Source organism: Eretmochelys imbricata, chromosome 4 (assembly GCF_965152235.1).
Source record: "Eretmochelys imbricata isolate rEreImb1 chromosome 4, rEreImb1.hap1, whole genome shotgun sequence".
Classification (NCBI taxonomy): Eukaryota; Metazoa; Chordata; order Testudines; family Cheloniidae; genus Eretmochelys; species Eretmochelys imbricata.
The window spans coordinates 16,280,045-16,302,518 of NC_135575.1; the positions used below are offsets into that span (position 1 = coordinate 16,280,045).

A 22,474-nucleotide genomic window follows, 5' to 3' on the forward strand; every position below is an offset into this window, starting at 1 on the left:
TATAGCCCCACTGCATTTTATAAACATTTGTCAACAAATCCATTTAATAACAAACATTGCAATGTAAATAGACAACTATTTGTCAATTCCAGTAAATTAATTCTGTATTCTTAGTGCTATAAATTTGGTGAGAACATGCTACATTATTCATACCTAACAAAATGCTTTAATCACTGCTTTAAAGTGCAAGTCTCACCCCAGCCTTAATGATGCAGCTCCTGCGATGCCTCCACGACGTAGCAAGGAAAGCTAACTGTGGGGTTAATTAAAAAAAGAAATAAATCAGCATTTAGGTTGAAGTAGAAAAGTCATTTTGTGCATGTGCTCATGCATGCCCATCTTAAAACCACTGATTGCTGAAAATCAATCCTTCCCCATATCGTGGTGCTCCCTTTCTAATCCCGCCTACTCAAATTTCCTTTTAGAAATCTTTCAACCCTTATATATTAGCTAATCCTGGTGCCAACTACTTTCGCGATGCTATAATTTACAGCTGCAAGAGGCATAGAAATATATTACTGGATAAAATTTTCATAGGTGATACTACTGTATGACCTCCCTAACTTTACTCCTGCCCACACCCACCCACCCACCCACCCCTGGGAATATGAGGCATTGCTATTCACACTCATCCCAGGTACCTGCAGTTTAGGACAAGGAATTTTGTAGCTGTAAACAAGGAGGCGATCTAACCTCCAGTAAGTTCTGCATGAACCACAGCATGGGAACTGCCACTCTCATATATGGCTGGAATCATGCCATGTTTCTCAACACAACGTAAGTGTGTTATGGACTCTGTGTATCGACTCTTCCAAATCTGATCTCTCAGTGTTAGTCAGCAATGGCTAAGACACAGACTGTTTTGCGTAGGATTGTGATGTTGCTATCCATTTTCCCTTAACAGGCACTCACCTTTGGTGTGCAGTTGAAATCAAGCACCAAAATATAGGGCTATTACTAAATATGAGGCATTACTAAACTTGATGCACTGTTATTTGAATTGCATTATTCTACGTGAGGACAAGTCCAAAGTATGGAACCCATATCACATTTAAATTCTTTATACTTCCATTCACTGCCATTTATAAAGCCACACAGCTCTAGGCTAACCAGCAACCAGTGTACATGGGGAAGATTTTTGTATGGGCCAGGCCTCCTGCTGACACAGAGAGGTATAAGTTTAGGCTTGGAAGGTTTAGATTTTTATTGCTAAATGTCGATTTCACTATACGCACACAAACCAATGAAAAACTATGTCCATAATAATCAAAATACATAGATGAGCAGTATTTTCTTTGCCTAAGAACTTAGAGTTTGATTTAAGGATATTTGCTTTGTATTTTTTCGACATATGATGTTGACAATTTGTGTTTTAATTGTTATCAAGCTTTACTTATTGAGTCTCAGTGTCATTAAATAATTATGATGTGACTCTCTTTATGGTCTGACCCCACCCATAATTCCCCACAACTGTGAAAGTTTAAAATTGATAAACATAAAAAAATGGCTAAAGCCCATAATTTTGCATAGCGGTGACATTTTAAATGAGAGGAATTTTTAAAATGCTTAAAACAAACATCAATATTATCCATTAAAATTATAAAAAAAATAAAAACTGAATACTGCCAAGCCTACATAAAAATTTCACGGTACTTCACCTGCAAGATCTGATGCACTATTAGGTGCGGAGGAAGAAAGCAGGCAGCACCGTCAATACCACCTTCTATGCCCGGAGATCAACTTTAATTTGCTTTAGAGAAGCTCCACAGAAGCCCTGCCAGTTGAGGATGTGCTAAATCAATCCATGTCCTAGCCAAAGTGTTAATTTAGCCTCTTTAGGCAGCTGAGGGGATCTTAACCCATCACCCCATTGTCCCACTAAACAGGGAGGGATAGCTCAGTGGTTTGAGCACTGGCCTGCTAAACCCAGGGTTGTGAGTTCAATCCTTGAGGGGGCCATTTAGGGATCAGGGCAAAAATTGGGGATTGGTCCTGCTTTGAGCGGGGGGTTGGACTAGATGACCTCCTGAGGTCCCTTCCAACCCTGATATTCTATGATTCTATGATTCTATATTATATTTAAATTCTTGTCCCATATCAATATTAAGCTATTTACACTGGAAGTTAGACATGCCCACTTCATCTACAACATTATGGAAAACACAGAGATGTGGGCGGGTGTAGCCAAAGCTACTCATTTGGGGAAGAGGAGAAGGGATGTAGAGGGGAAAATGTAAGTTTTATAAGTTGATGAGGAAATAAGAATTAGTGCCTTATTGTACTAAATCGCATTTGTAAAGAAATGGAACAAGCAGTATCCTTTCCCAGTAACACCCTCAGAAATGAGAGGTGGCTGGTAAATTGCTGGCACCTCGCTTTAAAAGGCAACAAGAGCAACAACTTACCCCATAAAAAGAAAAGGAGTACCTGTGGCACCTTAGAGACTAACCAATTTATTTGCGCATGAGCTTTCGTGAGCTACAGCTCACTTCATCGGATGCTGTAGCTCACGAAAGCTCATGCTCAAATAAATTGGTTAGTCTCTAAGGTGCCACAAGTACTCCTTTTCTTTTTGCGAATACAGACTAACACGGCTGTTACTCTGAAACTTACCCCATGTAATCATTCAGCTTCAGATGCAAAATTTGCTAACCCTCTGGCTATCGGTAGCATATTATGGCTTTTTTAAGGCTTTGCATGGACGTGAATGTGATGCTTCAGCTGCTCAGAGTCAGGAATTTTTAATTAAACTGGCAATTCCACAACTATCATAAGATGAAAGGCCCAGTTAGAACCTCCTCCACATGCCAAGGGAAAAACAGGTACAATAATGTTCTGGACAGCTTCTTCAGTGCAATGCATGTGAGGCAGTGGGTATGGTATATGGTTGCGCATGTATGCAATGCAGTGAACATGGGATAGGGTCGTGTATGTAATACAATGGCTTATTTCTAAATTAATGTCACAAATAAAGTAGTGACACTTGCCCCGTTCTTGTGCATGCTCATCTTTCAGAAATGGCTTTAAAATCTGTTCAGGAAAAAGACAGGCCAAATTTTTTTTTTTTACCAATTCATTTTGCAATTTGATTTCACACCCCTGAAATTTAAATTTTTCACAGTATCGTGGGTATAATGAACATTCTTGGCAGTGACATATGCAAAAAAGCCTCTTGTACGAAAAGCCACACTTGGGGATAGTTTAAAAAAAGAAAAAAGGTCACTGTTGCTTCCCCTGTGAAGCTACACATTCTCGTTGATTCAGCATAAGGGTGGGAGAGAGCTCTATCCCCTTCTCTGCCATGACAGACTATAATACTTTGTACTTATATTGCACTTCACAAACATTTAACTGTTCCTTGTAACATCCCACCGTCTGGGTAACTGCTAGTGACTCCCCCTTTAACTGAGGGTGAAATGGAGGGTCAGAGATGTGGTGACATCCACAAGGTCAAAAAAGCCACTGTCACAACCAGGGTTACCAACAAGGGACGAGATTTCCCAAAATGATTAGTGATTTAGGATGTCCAACTTGAAGAACCTGATTTTCAGAAAGTGCTGAGCACCTCCAGCCCCCGGTGAAAAGTCAGGCCATTTTCAGGTGTCTCACTTGGGCACCCTAAGGCTGAGGTAACCAAAAATCATATCATTTTAAAAAAAAAATCTTGATCAAGATCACAACTGCTCGATCTCTACTGTTATTTAAAGAACTAGTTTTCTACAAAAAGAAAAGGAGAACTTGTGGCACCTTAGAGACTAACAAGTTTATTTGAGCATAAGCTTTCGTGAGCTACAGTAATTCCTCAGTGTTGCTGTTGCAAGCTGTACTGTTTTCAGCCATTACTCTGGAGCTGTGCTACTCAAAGTAGTGGCCCGCAGACCGGTGCCGGTCCGCGAGCCATCTGCTGCCGGTCTGCGTGCACATTGGGGAAAAAAAAATTGCCAGTCCCCCACAGCAGATAGCTTGAGAAGCACTGCTCTAGAATACTGTAGTGCCTTTCATAAGGACTAACCACTGGATCACAGTGCCACCCAGTGGCCCCGTTCTAGGCCAAAATTTTCAAGAATGGCTACTGATTCTGGGTACCTCAGTTTCGGGTTCCTACCTTGCAACACCTGGGCCTGATTGTCAGAGATGCAGAGCTGCTCCAGCTGCCATTGACTTCTATCAGAGCCGCAGGTACTCAGCATCTCTGACAATAAAGCCCCAGGCATATCACAGTTTAACACCCCAAAATGGAGGCGCCCAGGATCAGTAGCCACTTTTGAAAGTTTAGGCCATAGTCTCTCTTTTGGAGAGCAGCAAGAATTCTGTCCCTGGCACAGACACACAAGAGAGAACTACCACAGTTTCCCCATGGGCTAAATCTTTAAGCACTTATGAAACATAGGATTCATGTCATGTTAAATCCTAACAACCATAACCAGTGAAGTGCTGATGCTCATACAGAGGGCACCATCAGCAACCTCCACACAACAGCCCTGAAAGACAGAGAACTGTACAAGTCTCTCAACATGACCTACTTGTTTCCCTTCTATACCTTGGAAGAAGGTGGAATTGACCCAGGAATAATGAATCAATGCAAGGGATGTTGTGACATGCTTATGGTCAATGGTAGGACTGTACCTGTAGTACCTGCATGGGTGGTTTGGGGATTACTTCCCATACAGTCTGCCACTTCCTGGTGCAGAATCCAAGCTTCCATTAAAAAGAATTAAGTTTCTTGTCTTTACGATCGTGAAGAAACTCAGGTGAACAGAATACAGCACTACACTAGACAGCCTGAAAAATAGCTCTGAAGAGTGTGAACTACCCTTTTCATCACAAAACAGCGTTACTCTGAACCCTTGGGGTAGCAATTTAGATGTCAGCAAGGCAGTTAACTGCTGAAACATCAGTAACCAGTAACATGTTTGTGTAGGGGGGATATTGTATCAGGGAGGCTGAGGGGTGGAAGGATGCGGTCAAGGGTTGTGAGGTGGTGTGACTGTGCACTCACCTCTCATGAGTGCCTACTGTTGGCTGCATGCGATCCTGCCCTCTCCTTTTCCTGGTACCCCCTTTTGCTCGTCAGGTGGGTCTTCACTGGCTCAGCCCTCTGGCCGAGTCTCTCACAGTCAACATGCGCGAACAAACAAACCCCTTCTAGGGTAACAAAAGGCCAATAGGGCTTATCACTGTGCCCATGTTGGTATCTTTAGCCCTGTCTTTGGGCTCAGTTCTCAGCACTTTCCAGGCTAGCTTTAAGTCCATGTCTGTCCTGGTAAAGAACAGTGCCTCCTTTCTCCCTGGAGGCTCAAAGTCCTGAGCGGCTCTCACTGACCCCTTTAAGTCCTGCCCTTCACTTGGGCCTCTCAACAAGCCTTATCCCCTTCTCGGGGCTTTGCCTACACAGATGGGGGATTGGGGCCAGCCCACTACCCCAGGTCCTGACTCAGGGACCCTATAAATAGCACCCATGTGCTGCTTCCTGCACAAATTGCTGCTGTTATCCCTGGGCCACTTCCCATATAGCCCCTTCCTCTTTTTAGGTTCTCTGTCTAGTCCCTGTTTGAGCAGGTTCTCTCCCAGACCTTCTTGCCTAGAGAATTTCTCAGTCTCTGTTCTGATTTCTCAGGGTCTCCTCTCAGGCCCCTGCCTAGATAGCTTGTAACAGTCCTGTCCCAGTCGCTCTACCTATGGAGTTTCACAGCCCCTTACTCCTTCTTCACCCTCCTAGTCTCAACTAGCAACTAATCTGCTCATGCCCTGCAGCTCCTTTTAACTTGGCCTGCTATGCTCTGATTGGCTGCTTCCCTGCAGCCTTTCGAGGCAGGCCTGGAGGACCCATTTTCATTGCTCCTTTTCCTGGGGTAGGGTGTGCTAGGATCACCAGGCCTCCAGCAGGGGGCCTCATAGGGCCTGGTACACCCACCCCCATCCCTCGCAGAAAAAAACAATGTTGTCACCACACCCAGGTCACAAGTGGGAAAAGTAAGTAAGGAAAAGATGCATGCTTTTCTCTGAGGCACTGACAGTTTCTACAACTCAGTTATGTTGTCAGCTCAAAATTCTGTAGCAAACTGAACATTTGGGGGTAGCATAAGGTAAATTCAGTTGAACATCAAAATAAATAAAAGAAGGGATATTTGCAGTAGGAGAATTTGTCCTTTTCATTTTTAATTTAATAGAAACATCAACTTTTTAAATTCTCTGAATCTGCCACGGAATTTCCAATTTGCTGGAGAATTTAGCTTCCCTCAGAGCATACAGGGCCATAACCAATGCTGCCACAGTTAGAAGAGGGAAAAAATAGTAATTTTCAGAGATTGTATAACAGGACATTCTAATGCATGTGAGAAACACACAATACAAAGCATCCCTCCAGCCCCAGGCTGTGGTACCTTCTATGCTTAGTAGCCTTGCTGGATACCTGCGCATGGTCTCAGCTTCTCACAAGCCAGGCCTGGAGTCAGCGGAGTCTCTGTACCAGTGCTCGTTGCTGATCCAGTTGGTCAGCCTGCACTGACTTACACTTACAGTAAATCTGAGCTGTCAGGGTAATAGGCAAAAACATTTCAAATAGCATGTGACTTTTAGGGTGATCTCTGCCACTGACCTTTGGCAAATCACCTAAGTTTAAGAGGTAATAGCCTGTGGTTTTGGAGTAGATGGCTCCAAGTTTTATCCTTGAGCAGGAGCACTTCTCATTCTTTCTCAGAGAGGAAAGTTTGCTCTGAATTCAGCTGCTCCTCTCTCCATTAAGCCCCTATACAAATGCTGTTCTTTTGTCAGAGGGTAATTTAAGTTTGTTTATGCTGCTCTACTTGCAATATAAATTATTCCAGGCAAAGGGTTAACCCCCTGATTCTTCCAGAGTTACTCCTGGGTGAATTCTGTGCCACTGCACAAGACCAAAATTAATGCCCTCTGCAGATTTTTCACCCCCTGCAGAATAATTGATTCTGGTGGTGAGGCAAAGGGAAGCCACGAGAGGGGTCATATTGCAATTACACCTTTTGCCCAGCAGGAGCTGATGTGGCATCAGAAGAGAGGGCATCTGGCTCACAGGCCAGAGCAGCCAGCCAGCCACAGAAGAGAGGGAGCAGAGGCTGCCTTCCTCATAGCATCTTGCCCACAGGGCCAGGTGAGAAGGAATGGGCTATGGTGGGGACGGACAGAGTGGGGCACACAAGGCTGCTGAAGGGGTCATACACACTGGAGTTCAGAAGTGCTAGTGGAGGGGTAGACAGACTGGGACAGGGGCATAGGAGCTAGAGAGGTGATAACATTGAGCCGGGGCTGAATGGGAGTGGTGGTGCAGGGCCACCTGGGGATGGGTGTGTGCATGCAGGGACACAGGGGCAGATATGCCTGGCTGAATGCGAAGTGAGGTTGCAGGGACACACGGGAACAGGGAAGATGTTCCTGAATGAATGGGAGAGGCTAGGGGTCAGCCAACGGTCTGCATGGGTGAGGCTCCCCAACAATTCCCCCCACCCCCCGCAAAAAAACCCCACTGTTCCACACTTCTCCTACCCACACCCAACAACCCTCAGCTTCACTTCCAGGCTCCTTCCCAGCAGTTATTTGCATGTCTCTTAGCTCCTTCATTACCCTTGACTCCCCCAAGCCATTGCACTACTTCTGAGGGGTGTAGGAAATACATTTCTGTATAGTAGTTTAAATGAATGATTACTTAAAGTTCTGTATTAATATGCCTAGTAAGGAATCTATTTATCAAAAAACATTTCCTGAATCTTTTTTGTTGCCTGTATTGTTACAGTCACGCTTACTGACAGGTATTTTGAAATAAATTATCAAAATAATTGAAACGGGCATGATTATATTGTGGTATTTTGATAAATAAAATATGCTGAATTTTTGTTTGGTGCAGAATTCCCCCAGGAGTACAGAATTGATGTAACATGTTATTGAAGGTGGAGCACCGTCAGGCTAAATTCCTCCAAGGTTTCTTGTAATAGTCACAGCACTATGGGAATTAAAGAGGAGTTTATTATTAGCTCTAAGACTTAAAACTAAAGAGTGATTTAAAAAGTCACAGTAGCTGCATGAAAACCAGGAGTGAGAACTACATAAGTTAATTACAGAAAGGTGCCTAGTGCCTAGCACAATGAGCCCTTTGAGTGCTACTGCAATACAAATAACAATTATGTTTTAATATACAGAAAAGCTGTTTAAAACCCTACTGTAATTAAATGCTGACAGGTTCCAGGGTTAAAACCCTTCTATAATATCAGCATGATCTACTTCACTCCATCTCTCAGATCTAGCCTGTCTATATAGATGTTTTATACTCCCTAGCAATCAGCAGTCCTTTCCTCAAGTGGATCACTCAGGAGTTGTGCAACCTAAGATGCAATTCTACCTTCCTCAAGGTTCATAGGGCAGCACACGTTCTCCTCGCACAATAGTCCCCCCCTATCCAGCCAGCTGGAGCACACCTGCTCTGTTCAAAGCCAAATGACCAACTGCACTGGAGCACACCTGCTCAACTCCATACCAGCCAGCCAGCTTTGGTTCCTTTGGCTTGTGGAGGGAAGACCAACACTTACTCACATGCAGTTACACTTTATTAAGCACATACAAACACCAGCTAGGTGGGGGCAGAAGCAGCTAGAACATCTGGGAGGTGGAACCAGACTGTATAAGGATCTATCTTGTGTCCATAAGACCCAGCCAGGTCTGAGGGTCAAACTGAGGTCCCAAAACATCATCAGCTGTTAAGGGGCATGGGGGAGCAGTTGCCAGATGAAGCAGGCTCCATGGGTTTGTAGTTGTTCTCAGCTCTACAGGCATGGAGGACAGAGGGATCTGGCTGCTTGTCAGGAGACAGAGCCCCACCCTGCCCTTGAGCACCAGAAGCTGGCTGATTTCTTCTAGCACCTGATATAGGCAGCAAAGTCAGTTAATGCAGGAAGCTCTGCTACATTACTTGTACTGCACTGCTCCCCTGACCCTTCTGCTGGTTCTAGCATAGCAAACTCCTTCCCCACTCCAGTCTGTGATGATTGAACAGGATCTAGAGGGGGGAGCAAATTGTGTGACTTTAAAACAGAACTGCAGGCTGTCAGACTGAAGGAAGGGAAGCAGAGGCTGGAACGGTTTGTATTGTTGGTTATCTTTTGAGTTGAGGCAGCAGATTAGTCAGCCTGTTTCCTGTCAGCCTGTGTACTGTGTCTGTGAGGGGAATAAAACAAACACACAAACCACAGTACTAACATTGCAGCACTCTGCAAACTCCTTCACTATAGCCAAACACAACAAAAACCTAGCAATGGGAGAACCTCCAAAGGTTTGGAAAGAGAATGCCCTTCTGAAGCTACAGAAACCATGACCCTCTGTCCCCACATAGTCTCCCTCCACCCAGCATGCACTGCAACAGCACTTTTCTCAGTAACCCCCACCCACTACTTGGTGCTGTCTTCTTGCATGGAGAAACAATGACCTGCTACCCCCCTTTAGCATCTTTGGTGGAAATGCAGGCTCTTGTTGTAGGGTAGCTGACCCTCCCAGACTCTCCTTTGAGGTGCATACAGTCCTGTCCCCCCCGGGAAAAAATACAGAGAAGCCTTCCTGCTTGGACCTTCTGATACACCCTCCGCTTCTCCTCGGATCAAAGCAGCCTCCTTCCCACGTGGGCCCACTGCTGCTTCTTCCTGCCTGGTATATAAACTAGCTGGGGCCTGGTTAGCTCCAGCTGCCCTGACATCCCAAATCCTGTGCGGTGCCAGGATCCTGACAAGAAGTGTGGGAAAGAAAGAGTGGACCCCAGTGCCCACAGTCCTCTTGATACCCAAATGAATAGCGTACCCTATTACAGTTCCCAATAAACTGAAATAAGCATGGGATGAGTGTGATAGGACAGCCAAGAAAAATAGTAGAAAATAGTCTTTGCTTTTGAGGAATAATCAGGTTATGGCTGGAGTAGAAAGAGGCCCAGATGCGAACAGTAGATCCAACCTCCCCCTTCGGGGAAGTTCAAACAGAGCCAAGACTTCAGACAGCCTCTAATTTTGTTAAAGGAATCTATTCAAACAGTCAGTGTCTTGCATAACCCTCATCCAAATTCTGCTCTGAGGTACATTGACATGACTCTCACCGAAGTCAATGGGAGATGCATCATTACAAGGCCCTCTCCATGGCTCCCCATGTTTTTTTTAACCAGGCTGTGGGTATGTCTACACTGGCAAGTTTCTGCACCACATGTTATACCACTTTTATTAAACTGCTGGAATTAAACCACTTTTGTGTGTCCACACTGTGCTCCTTGTGACGCTGGAGCGCATCCACATTAGTAACTCTTGCAATAGCAAAGACAGCAGTGCATTATGGTAGCTCTCCCACTGTGTAACTGGCCACAGGATGGTTTGTGGAGGGTTTGCAATGCCTCATGGGGCAGGCACAGCGTCACATGATGCAGGTTTCCTAATCCCATGGGCATCTGACTACATTGCCAGCTGCTTTTCAAGTGAAGGGGGGGGGGAAGAGTGTGTGTGACAGGGAGTGTGTGTGTGTGTTTGTATGGAGGGGGGGAAGAGAGAGAGAGTGTGTGTGTTTTGGGGGACAGAATGTGTGTCAGCATGCTGTCTTGTAAATTCAGACAGTGGCAGGAAGCAACCAATCCTGAGGCAGGGGAAAATCCCAACATCAGCCCCCACCTCTCTCTCTCTCTCTCACACACACACACACACCCCTCTGTGTTCAACAGCACCAGCATTCCACATTAATGGTGTGCTTTGTGTCCCAGAGCAGATCAGCACAGCACACAACAGCTGTCAGAAACGGTGCTTTGAAAGCGGAGGGGCGCATGACTCCAGGGCAGCCAAGTTCAAAGCAATGAGCAGAGCCGTCACTTGAGGCATTAGGGGTCAGCTCCCAAGGCCAATTACAGCGCAGAAAGCAATCTAGCATCATCTACACCGGCAATAGAGCCCTGGAGCCTCTGTGCAAACAGCCTCACGACTCTCCTTGAGGTGGGTTTTTTGCAGCGCTGCAACTGAGGAGTTTCTGCGCACCAAGTGGCTTGGCAGTATACACGGCTGTATACAGGTTGAGTGCAAAAAGCTGCTTTCCTGCACAGTATACAGTATACAGTATACAGGTTGAGTGCAAAAAGCTGCTTTCCTGCACAGAAACTTGCCAGTGTAGACAAGCCCTGAGGCACCATCTGCTGTCCAAGTTAAGCAAAGGGGGTTGAGGTGTATCCACAGAACAGCTTTTTCCACATCCTAGCACCACTCAAGTTAAGATATCCCCAGCTACCTGGTTCCTAACCACATTTTGGCAAAGTTACAGCTACAGTATGACCTCAGCAGGGGATAGTGCCCTGACAACAATCACAGAGATGAATGCAGGATAGTATATGATGGGACTGATTACATAGGAAGAGTTCTATCTGCATAGCAGAAGGCAACTATGAGACAGCCTAAGCCAAAGCCATGGTAGTAGCTAAATTATATGTAGACACAATCCATGTTTGGAGTCAACCATGTCACAAACTGATTACAAACTTGGTTGGAAGTTGCAGGACCACATTTTCAAAAGAACTCAGGATTCAGCATCTCTCGGTTAGGCATCCAAATGAAGCAGCTCAACGGAAGCTGCTGGATGCTTGAGCATCTTTGAAAATCCAGCCCGTATGATGGGTGTTGAGCACTTGAAAATCTGGCCCAGCATGCAGAAAGGGCCAAGTGAGTAGAATTTATCCCATGTCTCTTGGTAGGCAGGGGGAGTAAATCAAAGCACACAATGGCTGGAGAAGCAGGCTAGAAGACAGCTCTGTATTAGGCAGAGTCAAGGACTAAAGAATAGTGAAACAGCATATCAACACAGGCTGCATTTTTCTTTTAAGAGAGAAGGAGAGTGTTGGAAGGCTTTTTCAGTAGAAGAAAAAAGTCTGTGTCCAACGGTTGTGAAACCCAAACCCCATCTACACCAGCTCCTGTAAATGATGGGAAGTGATGAGTACTTGTTCCTGGATCAGGAGGAGAAAATAACCAGTTTCTCCAGGGTGATTAAAAAAAACCCATATGAAAATATGAATTCCCGAAACTAACCTCAGCTACAAATGACATGAAATTTGATGAGAAGGTTGTGCAACAGGGAGCCACTAGTCATATCCTGCAACTTCTACCCAGGCAATCTTCTAGTGGAGTCAATGGGAAATTGTCCAAGTAAGGAGTACAGGATTTGACCCTAGGGAAGTGAAGGGTTGAAATTAACAGTTTGGGAGGCAGGGCTTGGAAAGACTGTCACAACAGAAAGCATCACCAGAAATCATCAAGTGGTTCAAAGTGACCACTTGAGGCTCATGCCAGAAAAGAATCAACAAACGGAAATAAATTCATAGAAAAGCAACAAAATGTGGAAGGAGTTGCAGGGAGGGAGTTATAACAAAAGATTAAAAAGGGCACAGGCAGAAGTTATGAAAATGCAATTAGCAAGCTGGACAATAGGTAAAACTTCATATGAGCAAGGTCTGGCAGTCTGTGGAAGTGATGGAAGCTTCAGTGCTTGAGTCACTTAAAATCAGTTTTACCAGCATATTGCTGTGGGCCAGGGACCATGCCTTTCTCTATGTAAGATTACATACAGCATTGAGCACACTGATGGTGGTCAATAATTATAGCAGTTCTTACATTGGAAAGAGTGATCAGACATTCAAAAAAAGGCAATCATTGTACTAGTCTTTATAAAGAAATAACTTTTACATGAATTATAAAGTAATCCATTAATTATTTTAAAAAAATCATAGTCCCCTTTCCTTTATTAACAGCATTGAATTCGATCAAATTCCCAAAGCCAGAGAAGTAAAGCAATTTTAGAATGACAGATCCATAGATACTATGGTGATGTATGCTTTTAGAAATTAAGACATTGGTTTCCATAATACTTTTAATTTACATAGCGAATTAGGATCTCCTAGATCTCAAAGCACTTGTCTTACATTTCTAAGGTAGGATTTTTCAAAACACTTAACGTTGACCTAACTCTGATTCCACTGAATTGAGGAAACAGAGTTAGGCCAATACCAAGCACTTCTGAAAATTCCACCTTGGAAATTTAGGAAAATAAGTGGCAGCTAGATGCATGGCTCTCTTCAAAGTGCTAGAGAATTTGTCAGAAATGGATTGGATTTCCCACTGTCCCCTTACTCACTGTGTTATATGAGGCCAAGTCACTTGCTCTTGCTCCAACAGTCTCAGCTACATTCTCAAACCTAGCAGAATCCAAACACATTAAACTGTATGAATGTCAGAACAAAACAAAGTTACATCGGCCTTCATTAAACATTTCCAGAGTTCTACTGTACAGCATAGTCACAAACAAACAAATCCCAGTTTACAGCCAGTCTTGTTTAGTTAGCGTTAGTCAGGGGGAGGAGGGGGAAGTAATTTTGTTCTGAAAGGAAAGCAAAACTAGGTCAAAGTTTTTTTTAAAAAGAGCCAACTCCATTATCTTGTTTGGGAGTGAAAATAATTATTCTCCAAGCTTCTACTGAGCAGTTGTTTTCCTTCACCTTAAGTACTCAGAAACACAAGTGATAGGTGTTATAGAAATCCCTGGCAATGGTGTTTGTGCTAAAAAAGCTTTCATCCTCTTACAACAGGGACAAGTGATCAGTGTTCAAACAAGAGTCATATCCAGCCCTTCATTCTGTCTCGCATCCATTTTGCAGAGAAATCTTCCGTGAGCTTAAACACAAAAAGGAAGCTTACAAGAAGTGGAAACTTGGACAGATGACTAGGGAGGAGTATAAAAATATTGCTCGAGCATGCAGGGGTGTGATCAGGAAGGCCAAAGCACAATTGGAGTTGCAGCTAACAAGAGATGTGAAGGGTAACAAGAAGGGTTTCTACAGGTATGTTAGCAACAAGAAGGTGGTCAGGGAAAGTGTGGGACCCTTACTGAACGGGAGAAACAATCGAGTGACAGATGATGTGGAAAAAGCTGAAGTACTCAAAGCTTTTGCCTTGGTCTTCACAGACAAGGTCAGCTCCCAGACTGCTGCACTGGGTAGCACAGTATGTGGGGAGGTGAGCCACCCTCAGTGGTGAAAGAACAGATTAAGGACTATTTAGAAAAGCTGGACATGCACAAGTCCATGGGGCTGGATGCAATGCATCCGAGGATGCTGAGGGAGTTGGCAGATGTGATTGCAGAGCCATTGGCCATTATCTTTGAAAACTCGTGGTGACTATGGGAGGTCCTGGACGACAGGAAAAAGGCAAATATAGTGCCCATCTTCCAAAAAAAAAAAAAAAAAAAAGGGAAAAAGGAGAATCCAAGGAACTACAGACTGGTCAGCCTCACCTCAGTCCCCAGAAAAATCATGGAGCAGGTCCTCAAGGAATCCATTTTGAAGCACTTGGAGGAGAGGAAGGTGATCAGGAACAGTCAACATGGATTCAACAAGGGCAAGTCATGCCTGACCAATCTGATTGCCTTCTATGGATGAGATAACTGGCTCTGTGGATATGGGGAAAGCAGTGGACGTGATATACCTTGACTTTAGCAAAGCTTTTGATACGATCTCCCACAGTATTCTTGCCAGCAAGTTAAGAAGTATGGACTGGATGAATGGACTATAAGGTGGATAGAAAGCTGGCTAGATCGTCGGACTCAGCCTGTGGTGAACCTGGACCTCCCAAGTTCCAGCCTAGTGCCCTCACCAGTGATCCATCCTTCCATTCCTGGGGGGCAAATACATAATACATCTTGTGCCTGCCCTCTCCAGGAGGCTGAGCACATGAACGTTTTTGCCATACACAGCCTGAGAGCAAGCCTATCAAGAATACTCAGGAACCCAGATCCCCTGTAATGGTTTCTCTCATTGTTTGCTCAATGAACTGTGACATTCGGGTCCCAAAACAGAAGTCCAAACTGCATCATTAGCCAGACTAGAACTCAAAACCACCTGCTTCCTGAAACACAGTCTGCTACCTCTGAAGCTTAGATGACGTGCCCTAGGGCACATAGTGAGTTAGCACACTGGCTCTACCTCCCATACACAGTCACACAACATTTTGTCATCTTATCTGTTCCCTCCACCCCATCTCAAGTGATCTCTCAATCTTCCTCTTTTTTGGAGTCACTTTTTAAAGGACATAATATGGTCCAGTGCACAGGGCTGGGAGTCAGGTCAGGGTTCTGTTCCCATTTCCAGTGTGCCCTGGGCCAAGTCACTCAATCTTTCTGTTCCTCAGCCTCTCCATCTGTAAAAAGGGAAATACTAATACTTAGAACATCTTTGAACTGTAATGTGCTTTGAAATTTACAAATGTAAATATTAGCTATTAACACCTGAGTGTCCTGGTATCTGAAATCTGCATGCATTTTCCTTGTTCAATTGGGTGTTATTCCAATAACTCCAGGCCAGTATATTGTACTTTTAGTTGGCTACACGTGTAGAAAACTCCTAGCCTTTACACGTAGCCCCTTTTTGCTGCACCATCTTGCAGCCCTTTAGAACGTTAACAGGGAGAATATATATCTTGACATTTAAATAAGTCTCCTCTAAATTAATTATTTTCCATATTTTTGGTTCAAAAGAAAGAGTCAGGTAATTTTCCATATCCACAGCAAGCCCATCTGGTCCCATGCAGTCATGACCCCAGTCTCTCTTATACCACTCTACTTTTCCTCTAACGTGGTCACAATTGGTTAAAAGGTTTTGAATTTTTAGACATCACTGACAGAACTATCTGTGGACCCTCAAAAACCTATAAGCTTTTCACTTCTACCAGTCATATGCAAGAAAATACAGTTGTGTGGGCCTAATTCTCCTCTTGCTCTCCCAATGTAAACTGGGAGCAAATCAATTAAGTTATGCCAGTGAGAGAGAGCAAATACATTAGACTCTGCATTTTTTCTTAGTTAATGGAAATATAGCGTCAAATCCCTAGTGGGTGTAAATCAGCATAACTCCATGGAATTCAGTAGAATAACACTGATTCAGCTGGAAATCTAGCCCAGTTTCTGATCTCTCACACTGGTGCAAATCAGGAGTAATTCCTCTGAAACAGATGCCATTACAATGCTGTAAAACTAGTGCAAGTGAGATTAGTTTAGAATATCTCAATCTCCCTTTTCAATATCTGTTTGTCTCTCTGATCACATGTTAATTCCAACATGCACAACTTCAGCAAGCTCATCTGCAATTCTCTGGACTAATTCATCAGCCTTCTCTATATATAACATCTGCAAACCTTTTGTCTCCAGGAGCTAGTCAATCTTCTATAATTTTTTTTTATAGATACCTATGCACAAAACATCAGGCCTAATTCTGATCATGTGTATAATAGTTTAACGTCAACGTAACAATTGATTTCAATGGAGCTACTCCAGATTTACACAAGTGTAAAAGTGAAAGCCGAGTCAAGCTCACTACTGGAGCTCCTAAAACCAGCGTATCTTTTCATATTACTTTGTTTAGCGCCACAGATGGTCTGCATTGTGTATTCCCATTCTCTGAATTATCCTCAATGACATCCAATGCCACAGACCTATCCGTGACCTACCATTGCTTCATTCATCTCTTCATTATACTGCCTCCTTCTTACTCTCTCTCCTTACCCTCACCTAGTCATTTACCTCTTATCATGTTTCTCCCATGCTGTGCCAGCCTGCGGGGCAATTGTTCTTCAGCTCAGACAGCCGTCCACCCTCCCCTTTCTGCTGCTGCGGCCAGGTGTAAAACCAGGCCTTTTTCATTCATGACCATCTCATTTTCACTGGTTATCCTGAGGCTAGAGTTAGAGACTAGTTGCTGTTATCTGATCCCTTATTACTACAGCCAACAAATAGCACTCCAGTGTCCTCTTAGCTCTCACTAGCAATCAGAATTATGTTACCCTTAACACATACACTGCACACTCAGTACAAGGGTGTGAATATGGCTGATAATTATGGGTCATCCAATGGATTAAGAGAAGTGTTTCTATCCCACTGTATAGGGGATGGTTAAATTATTGAATCTTGAAATGGTTTGGCTGCCGTCATTGAATTATCAAATACCATCACCAAATAAATTCTTATTATTGGGTCAGATGCATCCCTAGTGTAAAGCCATTAATTGTAATACAGTTGCACTCAGGGTGGATTCAGCCCAATATATATGGCCAGGTAAAGACATCATGAACTTGCAGTAATAATTGAAATAAAACATGAACGTGTTCAGTCAGCCCTCAGGAATTTTGTAAGGGAGCTATCCAACTGATTCTACTCCTTCATGTAATATAGACATGCCCATTGATGGGAATTTCTGGCAAATAGCTGATACTACAGGTCCCTTGCCATTTGGCAACATTTAAGTTACCTTGCTAGCTAGTAGTTGGTTGAACGCTGCTAATTTTTTTTATTATACGTTTTGGGGACTGAGAGGCTAGCTAAGATTACTTTTGTAATACATTTTGTTGGGTGATAAATATGTGTAACTCAGAAAAGCAACAACTGTAAATAGGACATTTGAATTTGTCAGAGAATCCAATAAGGTCCGATTTACCTATTTTATAATCACATACGAAGACTATTCCAAAGTCTCCAGTTCTGGGAAGTTGAAACACTAAGACTAATTACTGTATAGTTTGGTAAGAAAAGGTTGCCAGCATCTGGTGTAGCATCGAGGAGGATATTTTAGGGTGCTACTGTGGATTTAATTACATTTATAAAGAATCTGCAACAATTCCTGGGTCTTGCTCAAATTTAAATCAATTTCTGCAATTCAGATAGCAGAATGGGGCCATTTCTTTTTTCCCCCCACTGTGTCCATAGGTACATCTGGAAAAACACACAATTAGTAATTCCAAAAGAAATTCTTCTTAACACTAGTCTTGAATCGCTGTCAAAGGTGCACGAGTGAAGTCAACAGAGCTATGCTGGCTCATGCAAAGAGTGAACTTATCCCCCAGAGTTTGGATATTTGGGGTGGGATTTTCAAAAGCGGTCAGACCTAACTCTGCTCCCACTGGAGTCATTGATAAAAATTCCCATTGATTTTAAAAAGGGAACCAAAATAGGCCAACACAAGTACTTTTGAAAATCCCATTCTTTACACCTATCATGTTCTAATGTTACAATACTCTGTGCCCCTTTACTGTACCCAACTGTTTTATTGTAGACTATGGAAAAAACAAGACGGCAAACTATGGCCCAGATTCTGCAATTGGATCCATGGGGGCAGACCTCTGGCTCATGCAGAGCCTCAGTGGGGTTTTACTATCTGGGTCTGACTGCAGGATCAGCACCTGTATAGCTACAACCCTACGAAGCAGGCTCCAGTACCTAGCCCTTACCTCCTCTCACTGTCAAGCTTTCACAGGAAAGAATATATACCACCTAAAAATACAAAGACCCCCTTATCCTCCTCCCCACAAATTAAAAATACAAATTCCAATCCACCACTACCAAATAGAAAGAGACAGCAAAACGAACAGTTATCATTCAGAGATGGCTTCCCAGAATCCAAGGGCTGTGACAACCCTAGATACTTTATCCCCAGTGTCCTAGATGAAAGGGTACAGAAATCCCTACAAATAAGATAAGCCAGGGTTCCCCCTTTCCACACCATCTGGCATCCGCAGCAAATGCAAACATTTTACCGTTTACAACCTCTTCCATACCCCCCCCCTTTTTTTTTCCCTCAAGAGGAGCAAGATGTTGTTTATGGAGAACATATTCTGCCTTCTGTAAGCTTCACGCCTTCTTTAAATAAGAAATTATGTTCTATTATTTGTTGTTTCTTGTCCAGTCACCCTTCTTAATATATGTGCAACATACCTCAGGTGGCATGTGAACAGGATTCATCACCGAATGTAGTCTGCTGGTTGGATCATTAGCTTCCCCAACCCAGGCCAGGCACTGATGGGGAGTGCGACGTGAATGCTGATCCATGCCCCCACTCTAATCTTACTTTCAAGTTAATCTAAGTACCAATTATGCAGGGCTTGATTCTGGTCTCACATGATGATGATGATTCTGGTCTCATAAATTGAGAGTCATGCCATTTAAGTCAATGAAGTGGCTGGCATAAGTCAGATAAAGACACTAAATCAATTTAACAATATATTATCTCAATTTTTGCCTTCACATGCTTTTCCAAAGCTTGCATTGATCTTAATAGCTCCCCCGAAGACCCAGATTGCTCCACTCCCCAAATCAGAATAAAGATTGATTGAAGTTTCTGGACTGATTGAATTAAACCCAGAACAGAAGCCTGAAACGACAAGTACATTTCACAATTTTGTTGGGGATTTTTTTTTAACCCTGCATTTTTCAGTGGATGCAGGAGGAAGAATTTGGTCAGGGGGTTCTTTTCTTGCACACTGACCTTCCTGTAAGGACGAGGAAAGTATCATTGTTTGGCCTGACTGCAGCTCTGGTCTGGTTAGTGAATAAAACAAGCTCTTTTCACTTTCAGTGAGCATCTTCTCTAATAGTTCTCTCCTATCTGTACGCTGGGTATATAGAAATAGTTCCACTGTTTGTCTTTTAGGTCAGATTCCTTCCTTCAGTCTTGTCCTGAGGGATATCTATGCTCTCAGCTCTACCCACTTTTTAACATTACCAGGACAGCTTTGGCTGATAGGCAATTGCTTCTTTGCTGTGGTGACCCTTAACTTCACTCCTCTCAACCCCTTCATTCTCCACTTTTAAGGAACTCCTAAAAACATTGACCCTTCTCTGCAGAACATTCTCTTTCACTCTTCCTGCCCTGTAGTTACAACCCTTTCACTCTTACAGTACTTTGCACGTTCAAAGTGCTGTATAGATATTAAATAGTTAATCAACACCACTGTTAGGTAGGTGGTTCAATCTTCACAGCCCCATTTTACAGATATGGAAACAGAGAACGTGTGACTTGTCCACAGCCACACAGTAAGGGTACGTCTACACTGCAATCAGAGGTGTGACTGTAGCTTTTACCTAGCTAGCACATTAAAAAGAGCGGTGAAGATGCAGCAGTGTGGGCTGTTCAAGCCCACTTGGGATTCTGAGTACATACTCACATTACTAGCAGAGCCTTGACAGACACAAAGGCAATATGCAAATAGAAAAGGTGCTACTGGCTGAGATCTCTGGAATGGAACAATTCCATCAGTTTACCTTTGGGCACAAAGGGGAGGTACAGTCCTACCACGAGCCATTAGAAAGCATCCTGGAAACGCCACTACTAAGTATACTCAAGCAACTACAATGCACGTTATTGAGACTCCCACACTATAATGTAAGGATAAGGTACTGCCCAGAAAATTCATTACTGGTGGCAGATGCACTGAGCGGGGCACATCTTCCAGAGTACAGCTTTGTGATCAGAGACAGTCTAACAACATGCTTCACTACCTTCACTTCTCCGATGGGAAGCCCCAGGCAGTCCAACAAAGCACCAACCAGGATGGGGTGCTACAAGCAGTAAAACAGATCATACTCGTGAAGCACTTGCTCCTTGTGATCTGGCCAGCCCTGGAGACCACCCCCGACCAGCAGGTGCTGGATGAGTTGTGCGCTCAAGATGGCATTTGGTTTAAAGCATTCTGATCAGTCATCCCAGCAGATTTAAGAGTAGACATCATGAGACAGATACACGGTTTGCACATGGGGACAGAGGCAAGCCTGAGATGAGCCAGGGCGTATATCTACTGGCGAAGCACAAATACTCAATTGAGAGAATATATGGAATAGCGTGAGGAGAGCAAAGAGCATAATGATTAACAGGAGACACGATAGACTCCTGGGGTATAAGTACACAGCAGCTAGGAGGTAGCTTCCAGAGCGAGTAGACAGGCTCATGCTAGCTCAACTTGAGCTAGTGTGCTAAAAATAGCAGTGTGGACCTTGCGGCAGAAGCGGCAGCTCAGGCTAGCCACTTAAGACCAAGCCTGCTCAACCCCTGGGTCTGAGCTCAAGTGATTATCCTGAGCCGCTGCCCGTGCTTCAACACCCGGACTACTATTTTCACTGCACTAGCTTGAGTTGGGCCACTGCATGTCTGTCTAGCCGTGCTGGGAATCACACTTCCCAACTGTAATGCAGACAAAACCATAAAATCCCAGCCAGACCCTGATAAGAGATCAGAACAGACCTGTTCACTTTTAAAAACAAGAACTATCTTGTCACAGTAAATTACTACTCCATTTTCTGGGAGGTGGACTATGTGGAAGACACTCAGGCAAGAACTGTGATCAGAAAACTAGAGGTTTATTTTGCAAGGTCTGGCGTACCTGACACACTGGACTATAATAAGCACTGCAGCAAAATTCAAATGATTCAGCATCAAATGGGAACTTGAGCATAAGACATCACAAAGCAGGGGAAGGCAAAGTCAGCAGCAAAGACAACCAAGAAGGGATCTCTGCCTGGCAACGTTGGACCATCACAATACTTCATCCCAGGGTCTAGATACTAGCCTAGCAGAGGGACCGATGGACTGGAGAACCAATACCCTTCTTCCATTGAAGAGCAGTCTGCTCCAGTCCAAGGGAGAAATAATAGCAATCAATCACAGAAGCGATTAAGAGAACGCAAAGCTAGGCAGGCAGCCTGTCACAACAAAGGAGCCAAGCACCTGAGGCCACTATGCACAGGTGAGCAAGTCTAGGTCCAACTATCAAATATCCACACAGAGCAATGCAAAAGACAACAGTCCAAGGCCAAGTTGTAGTGTGATATATGCCATATGAGGTAACTAGATGCAGGACAGCAACAGAAATGAAATCAAAGATAACTGTTGAGTAGAAGCCTATTCCAACAGACAGGGACAAGGCCAGGCCCAGAAGGACATAAAATGACCCCCATCCATCAGCTGGCTTGACCTAGAGTCGGAAGAAACAAGGTATATGAGCAATACAGAGGGCCAACAGGATATCTAGTATAAAGAAGGTATCAATAGGGTGGAAGCAAGACTGCCACCATTAGTGATAACAAACAGGAGACCAGTTAGAAGACAAAAGCACTTGAAAGAGAGCGAGGCCTAAAAGATCACAATGGGCTGGCAGTAAAGTCCCTGTCCTACTGTGGGCCATGTACTAGTAACCACTGGCATGAGCAAGTAAGCAAACACTTGCACAAAAGACAACAAAAATTGTTAAGTGGAAAGATGTAGCAACCTAAATGGAACTTGTAAGGAGGAGCACAGACTGCTGCTGGGAAGAGTAGAGAGCAGGCACCAAGAACTCAGTCTGTGTGCACAGGGCAAGAATGCATACAGATGCAACATTTCTGTAAATAGTTCTCTTAGTAAAGTCAATGCAGTTTTATAAGCATGGAGTCTTTTCCCAGCACATGGTATACTAAATAGTTAAGCAGCATACCTGCACTGAGTTGATATTCCATGGTCATACCAAAAAGTATAACTTACACTCAGGATGGAACTGCAGGAGAAGCAACCATCAGGAAGGTTCATGAACGGTGTAGTTGATGGCCACTTCTACCTTTCACTGTCCTATTAGTTCCTTTCCTGTGATGCTCCTTACAC

At 43.8% G+C, this 22,474-nt stretch overlaps 1 protein-coding gene across 1 annotated transcript in view; it reads right to left on the bottom strand.

Moving 5' to 3' along the window:
• Window positions 1-243: 243 nt before the first annotated feature.
• Window positions 244-22,474, bottom strand: part of DCK (deoxycytidine kinase) — a 44,637-nt gene continuing 22,406 nt past the window's right edge. The window contains exon 8 of the transcript XR_013345857.1: window positions 244-253. The gene's annotated coding sequence lies outside the window, so the exon portion shown is untranslated. The remainder of the gene's footprint in view (window positions 254-22,474) is intronic.